The sequence below is a fragment of the Suncus etruscus genome, chromosome 17, assembly GCF_024139225.1.
Source record: "Suncus etruscus isolate mSunEtr1 chromosome 17, mSunEtr1.pri.cur, whole genome shotgun sequence".
NCBI lineage: Eukaryota > Metazoa > Chordata > Mammalia > Eulipotyphla > Soricidae > Suncus > Suncus etruscus.
The window spans coordinates 14,374,996-14,388,094 of NC_064864.1; the positions used below are offsets into that span (position 1 = coordinate 14,374,996).

The following is a 13,099-nucleotide window of genomic DNA, read 5'->3' on the forward strand; positions in this document are numbered from 1 at the left end:
AGTCCGAATGACAAACAATTAACTTTAGCAGATTGTCATTTCCCATGCTTAAAGCACTTTGAGTATTTTCCAAGTAATCTTAAAATAAAACATCAATTCCTGAGTTTCCTAAGTAATGAAGCTTTACTTGATTTATTCTAAATCTGCCTCTATATCCTCATTTTATTATAATCCTCTTAGTTCATGTAATCCATTGACATTTATGTGACTTAGTTTTACAAAGTAAACTAATTTCTCCAATAGAGTGTTCAGATTTTCTGTTCTCTTGTAGACTTTGTGAGTTAGGTATTTGTCATGTTGCCAACTTTTTTTTCTATTCTTTTTTCTCACATTGCCTATACATTATTTATATATTCATTTATTTTAGTGTTATTATAAAATAATAATCAATTTTATTAAAATATAAAAATAATTACTATTTAATTAATTAACATACATTATTTATTATTGATGAGATTGGTTTATTGATATTATTAATTATGATATATGTATATAAATTTCTGTATGTTTATATCATATATTATATTGTGATATAATTATATATCATATGATATCAGTATATAACATATTTAAGATAAATATTAAATAGTATATAATATATAATAGAATACAATATAATATATTTAGTATATAAGTAATATAAATTATATATATATTTGCAACACTGACTTTTGGAAAAGGCTTTTCTAAGTATTTACTTACATAGACTATACAATCACCTATTTCTCTGTTATTCTTTTCCGTTAGAAATCAAATTAGAATCTTTGTTCACTGAGGGATTTGCTAGTCAATATTTTTATAATCTTCTGGGTATATGATTGAAAACTTAGTTTATCATTAAGTTATGAATCACCTGTATCTAACCTCTGTAACACTTGCAATATATTTTTTAAATGATAATGTGTAAATGAATAAAGTAAATGACACATAGGGGCTTGAATCCAAAATCTATGGCCAATACCTTGAAAGTGCCAGTTATCTTCACATAATATTTACATAATGTATCTTCAAAGACAGCTCTATGAATTAAATGAGTGTGCCAATTTCAGCAATAAGTATCATATATAAAATCAAGTCAATGATCACTGCAGATATGTTTATATGAATGATATGAACTAATATTTGTAGATCTGAAAAAATAATGATATATGAATTATCAAAAACAAATATTCTGATACCAATAATAAATACAAAAGAAGCACAATATGGCAAAGCATAATCATCATTAATAATTACAATTGTATTTAAATCACACTCCTAAATCAAACTCAGAATTTAAAATTAGAGATAATGATATAAAATAACATCTACTCCCTCCTAATATTTTGATCCCTTCATTTGAATTAATTTTGTTTATTAAATTTTAATTTCTTAGTGAACAAAGGATCTACTTGAAAATTTTTTTATTATTTGTTTTATTTTATTATTATTTGTTTTATCATCATCATCATCCATCATCTTTTCTTCTCTTTCATTCATAATTCTCCAGTTCTTGTAATAATAGCTAAATTTCATTGCTTTCTTTTCAGCTCTGATAAAATTTCTAACTTCATGTTGTCATTGAAAATCTATTGAGTTATAGCTCTGAAACTGTGGAAAGAGGTTTCTCTAGTCACCGAGTATATAATGCTTGTAGGGGAGGTGAAATAAAGCGTTCAGATCTTCCCTGAATTTCCATGATTTTGTGAGATTTTCAGAGAACCTCTATTTTTAGAAGCCACTATAAAGAGAAAGTAATGGATTAATTAATCTTTTCAATAGAAGAGTTGATTAAGAGAGAGAGAGAGAAAGAGACAGAGAAAGAAGGTCTGAGATAAAGAATAATACATATTCTAAGAAGCAATGTATTAAATGCACCACATCTTTTTCAAGGCAAACAAGACAATCTTATTTTTCCTTTTAACAGCTAGCTTTTCAAACTAATTATATATTATAGATGTGCAGCAGCAACCTAATAAATAATCTGCTTCCCCCTAGCTCCCTTTACCTTGCCCTCTTTTTTTCTGTGAATTTTTTTCATAGCCAGATGCAAAGAGAAAATAAATTCATGAGTTTGAGTAGACAGTCAGAAGGTTCCTGTTAACAATTTTTAAAGACTGGGCATTTAGGATGATAGCTAGGCTTTTATGTATTAATCCTAGAGTTTGATGTGTTTTTCTTTTTTTTGGGGGGGGGGTAACTGTGTACACTCCTGGCTCAATTTTCGGATTGAGGGATCAATTTTGGTGGAGTTCAGAGAACCTTATAGTTCGTTATTTTTAAAGAACCTTGATAGTCTATAAACAATCACATAAAAGTAGAAGCATAAAAAACTATGGAATATTTTCAAAATTAAATAAAAGAAATGTTAAGGATCTGGAAGACATAGTGGGGGTTATGGCTCTAAACTTGTACATGAAGACCTTGGGAAGATTTCTGCCATTACACATGGTTCCCCCAACATCAGCAAGAATGATCTGAAAGATCAAAGATTGAAGAAAATTGATGTAAGCTCTGAGTGCTTACTGCAAGTGCTATAAAATCTGTACTGTCTCTTGAATCCTAATAAACATTTTTAATCATGCCTTTTTATATTTTTGGAAGTAGCATAATGAAACAGGAAATTAAAAAACTCTTAAATATAAGATCTATTGTAACATTTATAATAGATTTTTCATTAGTTCACAACATTGTAAAATTTGAGGAGTAGGGTTTAACACCCAAAATGTGTATATAGTCCACCAACATCTATCACCAAAGACCCTGTGATGATCAAAAAAACCTCTCACCTCATTTTTCTCATTCATCTCACTTTTTTTGTTTTTGTTTTTGTTTTTGGGCCACACCCAGTGTTGCTCAGGGGTTACTCCTGGCTGTCTGCTCAGAGATAGCTCCTGGAAGGCACGGGGGACCATATGGGACACCGGGATTCGAACCAACCACCTTTGGTCCTGCATTCCTGGATTGGCTGCTTGCAAGGCAAACGCCACTGTGCTATCTCTCCGGGCCCATCTCACTTTTTTTATAGTAACAAACATACTCTACATTAATCTGAACTAGTGTTGTTATTTGCTAATACCTTGCTTTAGTTATTTATAGTGAATGGGGGACTTTTTAAATTCAAGACATAACACTAAGGAAATGCAAACAAACCTAGTATAAATTCTATTACCATTCAGCTTTACTGTGCCCAGTGAATAAGAAAAAAAGAGTTCATTTACTATTTCAGATCTCTTTCTTGACATAAAACTATAGTGCTTGTATTTTATTTACATTTTACATCATTCTTATTCCCACAAAAGCCAGATTTTTAAGAAAAAATGACCTCTAAGACCCCTTTCTGAAACTGAAGTTTGGCATAAAATAATAAAACCATAAAATTCCCTGAGTTTTAATCCATGGGAGGTCTGATTTTTGAGTGTTCCATTTACAGCAGTTCAGCAGTCACAGTCTGTTGTGAAAAGACACATCAACTTAGCAAATTCCTTATTTTAATCATATAAACAAGAGGTAAACAAAAGAATCTTGATTAAAAAGAATCAAATCCCAGTAAATGACTAGATATTTAACTAACACAAATGCCAGGAGAGTAGAATCAAATACTAAACATGATTACTGCTTCCTCTAGAATTCAATTATCTAGTATTACTCTAGGTAGCTATATTTTTGCTGCATCTCTTTCTTTAACTTAGATGGTACTCTATTTATTATTCAGTCTATTGTTCTTTTCATTCCACTTTATTTGAGTTAGCTTTTACTTTCCCATAACATCCTAGCTTTCCAATAAAATAGGTATTTATCGCAGCAGTAGGGTATTTGTCTTGCACGCGACTGACCTAGGACACACCTTGGTTTGATCCCCGGGCGTCCCATACGGTCCCCCAAGCCAGGAACAATTTCTGAGTAGGGGTAGCCCCTGAGTGTCACTGGGTGTGACAAAAAAAAACCCAAACAAAATAAAAAACAATAAAAATAGGATAGATATTTATTATATGAATATAAAAAGGCATCCTGAATATTTTCCTAATTTTCTACTTCCCCATCTTATCACCTTATGTTGTTGTAATTTTTATATATTTAACCATATGAGTAGATAGTTGTACATGTAAATTGTGATCTTATCCTTTATATAACTCATGAAATTGTCCTTTATGAATACTGTATAAATTAATATGATTTGTTTAGTCCTCATTATTATTTGTGTTTATTGCTAGCATGTATTGGGATACTTAATATACTCTAAAAATAATATTTCAAATTAGTTTTAAAATGAGAATCAAATATTAAAAGTAGAATATTGATTTCTTAAATCGCAGTTTGACTTATATAAAAGGTCTAAATATAACAAGAAGATTAATAAATTTCTTCATAAAATGATAATGAATTTTATTAAATGTTTATCCTCGACATACTTAAGTTAAATTATTGTAAATAGAACTATAAAATAATTGTGCTCGCTTCGGCAGCACATATACTAAAATTGGAACGATACAGAGAAGATTAGCATGGCCCCTGCGCGAGGATGACATGCAAATTCGTGAAGTGTTCCATATTTAAAAAAAAAAGGAAATATAAAATATTTAAGAACTGTCAAATATGTAATTGGCCTCTATTTTGAAAAAAATGTTAAAAAGAAAACAAATAGATGACAAATAAATTGTATTCAAAATGAAAGTTTTATTTTTATATATAACTTTTTTTTTATAAATTTAAAAAATCTTTAGGAACTTGTGGGTAATAGCTTTTGAATATGATGTTCTTGTCATGCCCCAGTATTATCTTCTTTAAAAAATAGCTATATAAGATTGTACAATTTATCAAAATCCATACAAAAAGAAATACCATAATTTGGCATTCTTCTCCTAGGATTAGTTAGATTTAATGCAAAATACAGCTTTATAGAATACCAATGAAGAAAAATAAAATGTATCTAAGAAAACAAGACAAGGAGGTCTTAGGATATTAACAATTATAAAATTAAATGTGTAAATGTGGATTTTTATTACCAGAAATGCTCATTCCTTACCACATTTCAATTTGAAGCATAGAAACAAAATATATTTGCCAAAATATATTTGGTGTTTCTTTTATGAGAAATGTTCCTAAGTTAAATAAATTAACTATAGGACTTCAGGTCAAAATAATTCGTAAAAGGGCCCAGAGAGGTGGCGCTAGAGGTAAGGTGTCTGCCTTGCAAGCACTAGCCTAGAACAGACCACAGTTCAATCCCAGGGCATCCCATATGTGGTCCGCTCAAGCCAGGAGCAATTTCTGAGCACATAGCCAGGAGTAACCCCTAAGTGTCAAATGGTTGTGGCCCCACAAAAAATTAATAATTCATAAGAAAGAAAGGCTCACTAGGAAAAAAGTTGATGGTAAGAGTGAAAACAGATCTCAGGTTCTTGACTTCAAGCAGTCAGGATAGAATGAAAACAAGGAACCAACCCAACCAACCAAAGACGTAATTCACACAAAGGCTTTATTTATGGAAAGTAAATGGAGGGGAAAGAAATGCAGGAAAGCTTCGAAATTATGGAGGATTGTCCTAAAAGAGAATTCTGGGGGGAAAAAGACTAAGATCCTTCACTTTTCATACCCTTTAACAAAGGTCAGAAATAGTTTATTATGTTCCAAGAATACTGTCCATTAAAACAGGAAAGAGGATGCTGAGATAATCATTTTTCTGATGACTAGCTCCAAAGTGCCCAAATTATCCAATTTTCTAAGCATCACCTAGGCCTCTATTGTGATAGTCAATACTAGTAATTATCATGCTTAGGCTCCTTTATTTAATCTCACACTGCCTTTTTTTATTTTATTCCTATCAACATTACCACCAGAATCCCATTTAATAAGAACAACCACACACTTATTCATATTAATTATTCTAAAATTTAAGCTCTTAAAAATATTTTTTGGGTTATGGGGCCAGAGCAGTGGCACAGTAGTAGGGCGTTTGTCTTGCACTTGGCTGACCTAAGGCAGACCGTGGTTCGATTCCCAGTGTTCCATATGGTTCCCCAAGCCAGGAGAAATTTCTGAGCGCATAGCCAGAAGTAACCCCTGAATGTCACCAAGTGTGAACCCAAAACAACAACAATAAATAATGAACACTTGAATTCTTATATGAGTACAAAATTTTGCTATCTTCAACATATTACTCTTTGGTCATAATTATCACAATTTTAAGTGAATGGCCACAAAAGTTTTTCCATATAGCCAAGAATAAATTCACTAAATTTATTTCAGGTTCCCTGGAATGAATTTCTTCAAGCATTGAGATTTTTTTAAATCCAGAAGTTCCTTATATGATAATGATCAAAATGTAATATCAAGTGTTTATCTGAAGCAACTATTTTACTTATTTCCTAAAGAATTGGCTAAAATATCAATATAAATAGCACCTCTGCTCACACTTTCTCAACCACTTGAATTTATCTGTCTGTTTCAGTACCTATTTCTGTTTCTGAATACAAACTAAAAATGCTTACCATAAAGCTATTCACCTACAAAAGGTCTGACATTAGAAGTTCATTTTGATTCTCAGCTATGTTTGCTTCAATACTTAAGAATATTTTACTTGCCCTTTGTTTCTTCAGTCCTTCCTTCCTTCCTCCCTCCCTCCCTTCCTTCTTTCTGCCTTTGTCTCTTTCTCTCTTTTTCTTCCTTCCTTCCTCCCACTTCTTTCTTTCTAAAAATAATTTCTTTAAACAGCGTGATTACAAACATAAACCATTTTGTTGATGGCCATTTTCTTCTTTCTTTTCTTTTTCTTTCTTTCTTTCTTTCTTTCTTTCTTTCTTTCTTTCTTTCTTTCTTTCTTTCTTTCTTTCTTTCTTTCTTTCTTCTGTCTTTCTTTCTTTCTTTCTTTCTTCCTTCCTTCCTTCCTTCCTTCCTTCCTTCCTTCCTTCCTTCCTTCCTTCCTGCCTTCTTCCGTTCTTTCTTTCTTTCTTTCGTTCATTCTTTCTTTCTTTCTTTCTTTCTTTCTGTCCTTCTTTCTTTCTTTCTTTCTTTCTTACTTTCTTTCTTTCTTTCTTCCTTCCTTCCTTCCTTCCTTCCTTCCTTCCTTCCTTCCTTCTTTCTCTTTAAAATAATTTCTTTAAACACTGTTATCACAAACATAAACCATTTTATTGAAGGCTATTTTTCCTTCCTTTCTTCCTTCCTTCCTTCCTTCCTTCCTTCCTTCCTTCCTTCCTTCCTTCTTTCCTTCCTTCCTCCCTCCCTTTTTCCTTCCTCCCTTTCTCCTCCCTCCTTACTTCCTTCCTTCTTTCTTTATAATTTCTTTAAACACCGTGATCACAAACATAATTATAGTTGGATTTCAGCCATCTAAGGAAAAAAAAGAAAAAAAAAAAAGAATATTCTTACTTGCCAGATGATTTATTTTCTAGTTGTCCCAATGATGACATTCTCTGTAGTGGACTAATCCTAAGAAGAGTAGTAAAATTAGTAAATTATTTTGATCTAAACTTTTATATCTCAGTAGCATATTCTGGATCATTGCAAAGTTCTTTGGGTTCTTCATATAATTGAAAGAGCAATTTTGGTTTTTATGTGACTCCGTGGCAAAAACATTTGTCATAAAATTAGGTAGAAATAGCAAATTTTTTTGTTTTGCTTCTTGTCCTCTTGAGCTAATAGTCAACATTGTAACCCAAATCATATTCTGAAACCAAAGTTAACTTTGCTTTTATCCTTCCATTCAGTTTAGCATGATAATAAAATGACTACCTTTAGATTTAGATTTTGCTAGCATCTTTCTAACACAATTTCTGAATTTCTTAGCATCTGCCATTAATGTGTTCCTACAGTTAACTCCATGATAGTCTTTGAAGACACCAGATACTGTTTTCACTTTATTCTTGCAGCATATAATCTCACTGTCTAGAAATATCATCCTCCATATATTGTCATACTTTTTAATCTTCATCTTTGTATGTTCCATTTAATGTTTTTCTACTAGCTTCTTTTTCTTTCTTTTTTTTTTGGGGGGGGGTGACACCCGGCAGCACTTGGAGGTATTCCTGGCTTTATGCTCAAAAATAGCTTCTGGCAGGTTCAGGGAACCATATGGGATGTCGGGATTCGAACCACCGACCTTCTGCATGAGAGGCAAACTCCTTACCTTCATGCTATCTCTCCAACCCCTTTTGTACTGGTTTCTAAGGTGCATTCTATTTGTGAACAGTTACAATAATAACTATCAATCATTATTGTTGGAGTACAAAATGGTAAGATACTTTAGAAAATATTGGATAACTCTATAGAAAACTATATCCATAGAAAAAATATATATTATATATAAATATATATAATACAACTATATATACATATAGTTTATATTGTATTATTCATGTTGCCAAGTGTGAAACTGCCAAATTTTCTTCTGGAATTAAATAAATCAAATACTGGTCTAAAGAGTCCATGGGTGTGTCTCAGTAGTAGATAACTTCTCTTTTGCTTATGAAGGGCTGTGCTCAATCCCTGGATACCACGAAACAAAAAAAAATTAAAATCCTGTGAAAAATTAATATCCCATTTATACAATATTGAAAAGAAGCTATTAAGACACGGAAAAATATAAGATTATGTATAAGAATGCTAAGTGAGAGAAGCAATATAAAAAAAAAACTAGATAAAATTTAATTCCAACTGGAACCGGAGAAATAGCACACTCATAGTGTGTCTGTCTTGGTTGAAGCCAACCCTGGACAGACCCGGGTTCAATTCCCGACATTCCATATGGTCCCCCTAGCCTGCCAGGAGCTATTTCTGAGGGCAGAGCCAATAGTAACCCCTGAGTGCTGACGGGTGTGTTTCCAAAACAAACAAACAAACAAAAAACTATACCAACAATATGATATTCTGAGAAAAATTGGAGAGCTAGAGCAATAGTAGAGCTATCAGGGCACTTGCCTTATATTCAACCTTTCAAGATATGTTCCCTGGCATTACATATGCTCCCGTAAGGCCTGCCAAGAGTGATCCCTGAGTGCAGAGCCAAGAGTAAACACTGAGCAGCACAATGCTTTAAAAGAAAAAAAAATACAGCAAAACAAATAAAACTATGTAAACAATAAAAAGAGATGTTTTGACAAGTTAAGGTATCTGAGCAAAACTAATTTATATTGTTTAATTTTTTCTGAGTATAAGGAAGTCTGAAGGGAGTCACTCTCAACAGTGTCCAGAAGTTGGGTGCAATAATTGGAACCACCCCAGCTGAGGTGTTAGAGGGATCTCCAGAGCTATTCCAGAGGTATTTTTGTGCTGATTGCAATAGGTTGCATGTGATGCATATACCTGTACTGTCTTTCTGGTCCTGTCATATTATTATTATAATTATTTTTAAAATATCAATTAACACATTCTTTGTCTAAAATCACGTAGCTTTACCACAGGACTACTAGAAATGTAAATGATCTTTGGGTTCTTATGAAGTTTGTTTTCCTAGTTACTTTTAAAGTACATCGTTCTTATGTGTAAAGTTGATCATTTAAGAGATAATACATGTGCTAAGTGGAGTATTTATATAAAATCTTAGATTCTATTTTCTTTTTTTTGCCCTCCCCACTCGATTCTATTTTCATAATATTAGTACATATTAAAAATTATTCTTAGTTTTATAATTTGTTTTCAGCATTGGAAGCCAATTTACATTAAAATTAAGTGAATCAATGATCAATTTTATTATTGAAATGTAACAGAATGATGTAGATAATTCACAAATAATCTTGATTAATATAAGTGAAAATAACAAATGATATGAGAAACAAGCAGAGTTAAAACTTTTGTATGAAAACTAAAACATTGCTCTCTCAAATAGGTATGGATTAATTTCAATGGTGGAATTAACTCATTTTACCAGTGGCAGCTAAACTAAGAAGATTCATTTTTGTTAATACGATCAATAATTAGTGTTACTGAGCAATTGTGAATAGACTAAATTATACATAAAATATAGTAGAAAGAGATATTCCAATTTTTTCTAAATTAATTCTTCCTCAATTTCTCAATTCATTGTGGCAAATTACATAACCTAGTGTTTTAAATATGATGTGAAGTTCTGTGTTGCACTGGATATGCACAGATGCGCGGTGAACCCGACGGATACCAGAAGTCAGAAAACAGTTATCATTGGGCAGAATTCACAGTTTTGACAAAAGTACTGTCCTTCTAGATACACCAATAATCAGTTCTGTTGGCTAGTTATTTTGACTTTTAGTAATTACTGATTATCTTCAGCTTCTTGTAGAGTCAGTTTAACCTTGCTTTATTTGTCATATAATGTTCTTTTATATGTATAGTTAAATCTCCCTTTTTAAGATATTTCTGACAGTATGTGGGGTCCTTTCAAATAAAAGTCAAGTATATTCTCTCGTGTTAAGATTTTTAATTTAAAAATATCTGAAACTGGAGAGACAACAATTGAATAAAACTCTCTCCTTGCATACAACATTTACTTGTCAATTCATGGCCCCACCAATAGAACCCTGAGCATTTCCAGAAGTAATCACAACACAAACAGAAGCTTTGAGTATTGCCTAGTATGTCTCAAATATAAATTTTTAAGTGATTTTTGTTTAATATGAACAAAACATAAGTCTCAAGACTCAAGAATCATGTTATACATTCATAAAAGTGGGGATGGGCATTACTTGTTTATACAATTATATATGGTAAATGTCCATTGAACTTAATGAGATAGAATTTCATGCCACAAAAAAGAAATATTACTATTATCAAATAAATCTAACAAAGAAAAATTATAAAATTGCTGTTATGCAGTTAAATCTAAAAATATAGTAAAAGTGGCCACTGTAAGATCTTCTCATAAAATGTGTTCATTTATGACCTCTAAATTATCGGGTATGCCTTGTGATTTACTCTGATAAGTTCAGGATTTTATCATCCTTTGAAAAGGAACAATGTATTTCAAGTAATTGTACCTTTTATGACACCTAATTTAAATAAATATAGACTAGATGGCTCATATACTATGCCGAACTATTAAATTCTAACGTGTGTAAAGATTCAAGTCTTTTATATAATTTAATAAAGGAAATTTATAAAACAAATCAGTTTAACATATGCATTTTGATAGCTCTTGTCAGTGTATCTATAACTCAGAAGTAGTCTTTGGAAATAGAAAAGCAAACTATGCATGAGAATAGTATTAAACACAAAAGAGTAGATAGTGAATACAATTAAGTATCTAAGTGATTATAGATATGTGAAATACTGAAGTTCGAACAAAATATAGCCTTATATATTGTTTTACTGTAGTTTAAGAGAATTCTATAATTAACAAGTAAGGGGCTGGTGAGGTGGCACTAGAGGTAAGGTGTCTGCCTTGCAAGCGCTAGCCAAGGAAGGACCACAGGTTCCATCCCCCGGCATCCCATATGATCTCCCCAAGCCAGGGGCAATTTCTGAGTGCTTAGCCAGAAGTAACCCCTGAGCATCAAATGGGTGTAGCCGAAGAAAACAAAAAACAAACAAACAAACAAAAACAAGTAAATAGATTAGATCAAAGTATATATTTAGAAAACCACAAACTACTAAAAGTATTGTAATAAAAATGGGAAATGTGAATATATATAATAAATGAAGATTAATTAATTAAGGGGCCAAGGAAGTAAGATAAAAGTTAGTAACATCTGATTCTTATAAAAGGAATTCTGGTAATTATTCATTTGCAAAGTTTTTAGTTTTAGAGGCCCTCAAGTACATCTGTGATGTTCTTTGTAGTCTCTATTTGCACAGAACCTGAGCAGAACCTTGTTTGAATCCTGACAATTAAATATGAATACTAGTTGACAAAGATGGTGAGTGGTCTCTGGAATTCCTGGTCTCTGGAATTGGAAGACCTCTTACCTTTATTTCCTCACAGTCAATGGAAGCAGAGGATAAAGTTTATGGTGATTTTTTTGTTTTGTTTTGTTTTACAATTTCCTACATAGTAAATTCAAGAATTTTGCGTTTAGGATCCAATTTTACTATTTATAGGAAAATTCAGCCTTCAAACTTACCTCCATAAAAAATAAATGCATACTTTCTAGCCTATTCCTTTATACCACTGTTATCATGAATTAAAACCTGAAAATAGATATCCCACATGCAAAAATGACATCATAAAGTCCTTAACAAAATACTACCAGCTAAATTTTAAAATGCTAATTTTAAAATATTATATCATCAAGTTTGTTTTATGTCATAGAGATTTTTGCCTTGCTAGGATATTTACCTTGGTTCTGTCTCTGGAACCATATGTGGTCCACTTGTCTACCAGTCCACCAGCACTTCCAAAAATACATTGTAGGGGATAAAGCGATAGCACAACGATAGTTTGCCTTGCACATAGCTGACCCAGGACAGACCTGGGTTTGATCCCTGGCTTCCCATATGGTCTGCTGAGCCAGGAGTAATTTCTGAGTGCATAGCCAGGAGTAATCCCTGAGCGTCACCAGGTATACAGCCCCCCGAAAAACAAACAAACAAACAAACAAACAAGAATACATTGTTGCAGCATAAGCCAATTCCACCAAATCTTTTTTATGGTATTACCTTGCCAGTTATTTTCTATGTATCTAGTACTTTACGTGGAAAAGTATTTTTTTCTAATACTAATCTCTCTGAGTTCAGTCTATTAATATCTCTGTTTTTCTCCTGTGCAAACTATGCTTATTTTCTAAAATTGTCTTAAACCTAGATTCTATTTGTATGTGTTCTTAAAATTCAAGTGTCTTAAAATGCACAAGACCAAAAAATTTAATGAAAGCTAATTTTAATTTTTAAAAAATTCTAAAGCTCAATAGCCATGTCTTTTTCCAGTGTCTGTGAGTGTGAGGGCCAAGAAATCATGGAAAAACATATAAAGCTAACCTCAAAAAGATATCATGAAAATGAAGTAAAAATAAGGCTACTAAATATAATTGAAATAGGAAACAGCTGTTTAAAATAAACAATAATAAATTCTAAAAGCAAATTTTTTCAGACTTTAAAAATTGTACAAAATTGACTGATCAATTAAAAATTGTCAAGCCAAAGCATGATTGGATTTTATGATTAGATTTTTAGCAAATGATCCTGAACTTCAAGCTAAAATGTACACTGAGGA

The 13,099-nt window shown here is 31.8% G+C and overlaps 1 non-coding gene across 1 annotated transcript; it reads left to right on the forward strand.

Moving 5' to 3' along the window:
• Window positions 1-4,429: 4,429 nt before the first annotated feature.
• Window positions 4,430-4,536, forward strand: LOC125995292 (U6 spliceosomal RNA). The gene has a single exon (XR_007490838.1). It is a non-coding gene; the product is annotated as a U6 spliceosomal RNA (small nuclear RNA).
• The last annotated feature ends 8,563 nt before the right edge of the window (window positions 4,537-13,099 follow it).